The following is a 6,327-nucleotide window of genomic DNA, read 5'->3' as shown; positions in this document are numbered from 1 at the left end:
AATTCTAGAAGAATCTTCTAGTTCTTCACTATATGCTTATCTGAATTCTCAAATAGCTCATTTAAAAATAGCAAATTAAAACTTCAAGTTTATCATGTCATGTGTTATCTCTTAGTAAACTTCTGATTTACTATAGCATAAACTTTTGCATTAGTAAATTTCTGATGTATTGTGGCTACTTTTGTATTAGTAAACTTTTGGTTTACTGTGATACATGATATAATACAAATTGAAGAATAAGGCGGGTAACTTCTCACATACATATTATTTTACCCCCTTGTGATTGTGGAAACATGAAGATTTACAATCTCCCAGTCATTTGTGGTCTCAATATGATAGCCATTTGTATTAGTAAACTTCAGGTTTACTACAACATATATTTTGACCATAATCATAGAATATGAATGATATATTTGTATATAATCTCTTCGAGAGCCTTCATTTATTATTCACAATCTAACATTTATCGGACACTATTGGTGTCATGTGTCTTCTAGACAAACAGTTAGCTCTTCAAGACTTGTTAATACATTTTGTACTATCAAATATTGCTCAGACACTTCTGGTATCATGAGAGAAAATAATAATCAAATAAACAATATAAAATAATTGTTTAAGCACAAGTAAACACCTCTTCATAATATTTTCCTACTTCAGGAGGAAATTTCAATTGTGTTACTTCTTCAGGAGCAAATTTAAAAGAGAAAATCTCACTTTATACCCATTAATTCCAAACTATTTACCCTTTAATGCCCAGACCCAAATTATTTACTTCTCCTACTCATGCGGCCCAAACTATTTACCGGCCCATTCATTAGCTTATTCCCTCATTTAATGCCTCAGTTAACGCTATTTCACCCAGCCATTTCTTTCATTTCATAAATCCCATAGCCAAACCATGAGAAATCATATTTCACACAGCGGTTACTGATTTGACTTGTGAATTTTTCTTTAGATTTTGTTTCTATCTTCAATATTATTGTACCTGAGTTTCACTCCAGAATCCTCTTTCTATATTAGTATTTTTTTGTATTTATTTATATTTCTGAACTCATGTGTTGTTGCAGTTATATATTAAGTTTCTCAGCTCTGGTTTTTGTGTGTGTATGAAAATCCGCTATTGATGATCTTGAAGCTCCTGTATTTATAATTTTATTTTGAAGATTTATTGTTTGATTCGATGTGGGTGCTATAAAATATTAATTATAGTACCTTCAAGTAAGCTTCCCGGATCTTAATTTTTATGTGTATTTGAATATTCACCATTGTTGAGCTTGAAGCTCTTGAATTAAAAACTTTTATTTTGAAGATTCCTTATATGATTCAAAGTAGGTGCTATTAAATATTGCTCGTAGTACCTTCTGGAAGTTCATACTGAAATTCGATAGCATTTGGAGCTGATTGAGATTGGAATTTTCAGCTGAAAATAGAAGAAGAACACAGCTACCCAATAGTATACCGCTACGGTATATAATATGCTGCAGGAGTATATAGTTATACTGCAACAGTATACTATTATAGTTTACAATATACTGCAACGGTATATTGTAATAATCGAAGAAGAACACAGTTACCTAACAATATACCTCTACAGTACAATATACTTGTCACGACCCGGATTTCCCACCCTCGAGAGTCGTGATGGCGCTTACTCGTAGAAGCTAGGCAAGCCAAATTTAATTACCTTTCGTCTACAACATAGTCCCTTTTATCAATTTATGGCAACAATATCAAAATAACGAAATTTAATAGTAGAGGAAGTCTTAATTATAGAAATTGAATCGAAATGCGGAATAGTCAATATAAGCCTCTACCCAAGACTGGTGTCACAATACTCACGAACTGCTAAGAAATACTAAATACAAATGTCTGAAAGAACATAATCTGTTTGTCTCGAATACAAAGAGGCAACAGACTAAAAAGAGAGAATAAGGGAGACGCCGGGCCTACGGACGCCTGCAGGGCTACCTCGGGTCTCGCTGGACTGAAGGCCTGCTCCCGTACTAATGCTGCTGCTGCTCGAAACCTGGACCTATGCAAATAGCTCAGAGTGTAGCATCAGCACAACCGACCCCATGTGCTGGTAAGTGTCTAGCCTAACCCCGGCGAAGTAGTGACGAGGCTAGACTGGACTACCACATAAACCTGTGCAATTCTATGTATACAGTAGAATCGAAATACAAGGCAAGTAAAAACAATATGGGAGGGGAAGCATGCTGTGGGGAGATAACAGTTTCAAATATAAATGGACTAACACTAAGGAAAAGCACAACTCATACAACAATAAAGAACAGAGATCAACAAATGCACGGCATCACCCTTCGTGCTTTTACTCTCATCCTCACCAAGCAATAATATAAACAAGCGTGCACGGCATCATCCTTCGTGCTTTTACTCTCATCCTCACCAAGCAATAATATAAACAAACGTGCACGGCATCACCCTTCGTGCTTTTACTCTCATCCTCACATATAATCAATAGAATAGGCACGGAATGGCACATCGTGCGGCACGGCATCACCCTTCATGCTTTACACTCTTTCCTCACAAGAACAAACAATGCACGACATCACCCTTCGTGCTTTAACACTCTTCCTCACCCAAACAACAATCACAAACAAGGGCAAGGGAATAATAAAACAAGAATAGAAGTACCGGAAAGGGTACACAAACAACAATTTTTAAAAACCCGGCAAGGGTACAACGTCACTAACCATCAACGTCCCGGCAAGGGAATAAATCATTAACTCTTTCCTTTCTTTCACTTTCATTTCATAGTTCACATTATCACTTGAGCCAATGCTCCAAAGAGTTGCTTATCTCACATACCTTCACAATTTGTATTTCAACCCGAGCCAATGCTCCACGAAGTTTCAAGATCACAATTTCTTTCACAAGGTCTTTACGACACCTAGAAGTCATCAATTAAGCATGGAAGGCATACCAACAACCAAACTATTCGCAAAATAAGGACTCACGGTCATGCTAGACACCAATGTATAGATACTTGTCACCATGCCTATACATCGTACTCGACAATTAGCAAGTATCAAATAAGACTCAACCCCTATTCCCTCAAGCTAGGGTTAAACCAAACACTTACCTCAAACTTCCACGGCCAATTCAATCCTCAATAACCGCCTTTTCCCCTCGAATTCGGCTCCAAATCAATCGTATCTATACAGTAATGACTTCAATACATCAATAAATGCTAAACAACACGAACCCAATACCTAATTATAGCTTTTTCATCATTTTTCCCCAAAAGGTAAAAAATGCCCCCGGGCCCACATTGTCACGACCCAAAATCTACTAAGGGTCGTGATGGCGCCGGACACTGCTGTCAGGCAAGCCAACCAAGTTACTTAATCAAATTCTCGTTTTAATACTTCTGAAATCTATGATTTTCCTTCAAGTTTAGCAATATTAAAGAATATAGTCTCAAATCAAATTTAAATGATAAGCAGTTAATATAATACTTCAAACTATCCCAGAACCCGGTGTCACAAGTGCATGAGCATCTACTGATAGGGAAGTGAAATACAACATCCGTCTGGAATACAATGGACAGGGAATAAATACAATGTACTGAAGAGGGCTATACTAGCTGCGGGCCGCCTCGAATAGTGCAACTCACCTAGCCCCAAATCATCCGCGCTGCTACGCCTAGTGGGCTGCTAGAAATAGATATACCTGTGTAACAAAAATGCACAGAAGTGTAATATGAGTACATAAACAACGTGTAGTCAATGAGTATCCCGCCTAATCTCGAAGAAGTAGAGACGAGATGGTCAACTTTGACACTTACTAGCGGTCCAATGATAATATACTAAATGTGTGAGGAAATCAGGGATTTTACATAACAGTTCTAACTCGCAAAGCTGTAAAACAGGCAATACACCTTCAACAAATAATAAAGGGTTTTCAAGGTTTACTTTTCTTTATTTTATTAATTTATCTCAAGCCATGAAAGGCAGCATCAACGTATAAAATTCTCAGGCAACGATATATAAATCATGCACAAATCATGCCGAGGCGACGGCCCGCTCCAACAGAAATGAAATGTGCACTTGCCGAGGGTCGACGACGCGCCTATAGATGCATCTATTTAATCTGCCGAGGCGTTCGACCCGTTCCAAAATAAACACATAGAGACATTCAGTCAATAAGCCAACATGGGGCAATTATTCAAAGGAAAGCTAATTCTCTTTATTAATTTAGGAAAAATGAAGTTTAAACCCTTTTTAGAAATTCGTTTACTGATTCGATGTAGTTTAAGCAGTTCAAGCTATCAATAGGTTCGTAAATAATTCAAGTATAGCATGCTTTTGAGTCCTAACTACCCGGACAATAGCATAATAGTAGTTACGCACGGACTCTCGTCACCTCGTGCGTACGTAGCTGTCACGACCCAAATCCACTACGGGTCGTGATGGCGCCGGACACCGTTGTCAGGCAAGCCAACTAAATCACCAATTCAATTCTCTTTTAATAACTTTGAAAATCTAAGAGTTTTACTTCTATTTTTTTTGTGTATAAATAAAATCATCTCTGTTTCAATTCAAATTAAGAAATACTATTAATACACATCTTTCGAAAATTCATCCCAGAACTCGGTGTCACAAGTGCATGAGCAACTACTGATAAGGAAAATAAAATACAATATCTGTCCGAAATACAGTGGACAGGGAATGAATAAATAAAGAACTGGAAGGGAACTACACTAGCTGCGGGTCGCCTCGAACAGTACAGCTCACCTAGTCCCCGGATCATCCGTGCTGCTATGCCCAGTAGGCCGCTAAAATAACATATACCTGTGCAACAAAAATGCACAGAAGTGTAGTATGAGTACGTAATCAACGTGTACTCAGTGAGTATCCCGCCTAATCCCGAAGGGGTAGAGATGAGATGGTCAACCTGGACACTCACTAGCGGTCCAATAATAATATACTAAATATGTGAGGGAATCATGGATTATATATATACAATTTTAACTCACAAAGCTGTAAAATAGGCAATACACCTTCAACAAGTAATAAGGGATTTTCAAGTTTTACTCTTCTTTATTTTATCCATTTACATCAAGCCATGAAAGGCAATATCTTCATTTAAAATTTCTCATGCATCAATATACACAAATATCATGCGCAAATCATGCCGAGGCGACGGCCCGCTCCAACAGAAAAGAAATGTGCACTTGCCGAGGGTCGACAACGCGCCTATAGATGCATCTATTAATCTGCCGAGGCGTTCGGCCCGTTCCAAAATAAACACACACAGATAGACAGTCAGTCAATAAGTCAACATGGAGCAATTATCCAAGAAAGGCCAACTCTCTTTGAATAATCTGAGGAACCGAAGCTTAAGTCTTTTTAGAAATCCATTTATAAATTTAATGTGATTTAAGCAATTCAAACCCTCGAAGGGTTCACAATTAATCCAAATATAACATGCTCAATCAATCAAGTAAGAACTTATCAGGGAGTGTTTATCGATATATATATATATCAATTCCTCTTTTAACAAAATTTTACGAGTAAGGTTAAATCTCTTTGGAAATTCATTTACAAATTCCATGTGACACAAGCAATTGAGCTATCCAAGAATTTACAATTAATTCAAGTATTCATGCTTTTGGGTCCTAGCTACCCGGACAATAGCAAATAGTAGCTACGCACGGACTCTCGTCACCTCGTGCGTGCGTAGCCCCCCCACAAATAGGAGCACATAACCAATTTAACTCACCTATGGGGTAAATTCCCCCTCACAAGATTAGAAAGGAGACTCACCTCGCTCCGAAGATCCATAACCGGCGTTCAACATTCTTCCGAAGGCTTGAACCGACGCACAATGCACCAAAGCTAGCCAATTAATGACAAACTAATGAGAACATGCTCAGATACTTGTTAGAAATTCAAATTATACAGATTCCCAACTCCGCATAGTGAAATGACCAAAATACCCTCAGGCCTACGTGCCCGGATTCCGAAATTTCTCGAAGAAAAAGGTTACCCATGACCTTAGGAACTCAAATATATTATGTTCTCCTAATTCTATACTCAAAATCGTGGTCAAATTCAAAGAAATGTAAATTCCTAGGTTTTCCACCAAAACCCCAAATTTCCATAATTTCCTTGCCTAAGTCCATGTATAAACCTTGTATTTAACTCAAAGCTAGCATAAATTACTTACCTCATGACAAGTGACGAAAGTGGCATCTCCAAGCTGCTCCCCATCGACTCCAATGGAAGAAAAATGGGGTTGAAATGAACTCAACCCCGAACTTAAAACATCTCACTGCCCCAGCTGCTTTCGCTTCTGCGGAAA

This window comes from Nicotiana attenuata, chromosome 3 (assembly GCF_001879085.1).
Source record: "Nicotiana attenuata strain UT chromosome 3, NIATTr2, whole genome shotgun sequence".
NCBI classification, from domain to species: Eukaryota; Viridiplantae; Streptophyta; class Magnoliopsida; order Solanales; family Solanaceae; genus Nicotiana; species Nicotiana attenuata.
The sequence above is the reverse complement of the archived record's forward strand: the minus strand, read 5'-3'. Positions refer to the sequence as shown.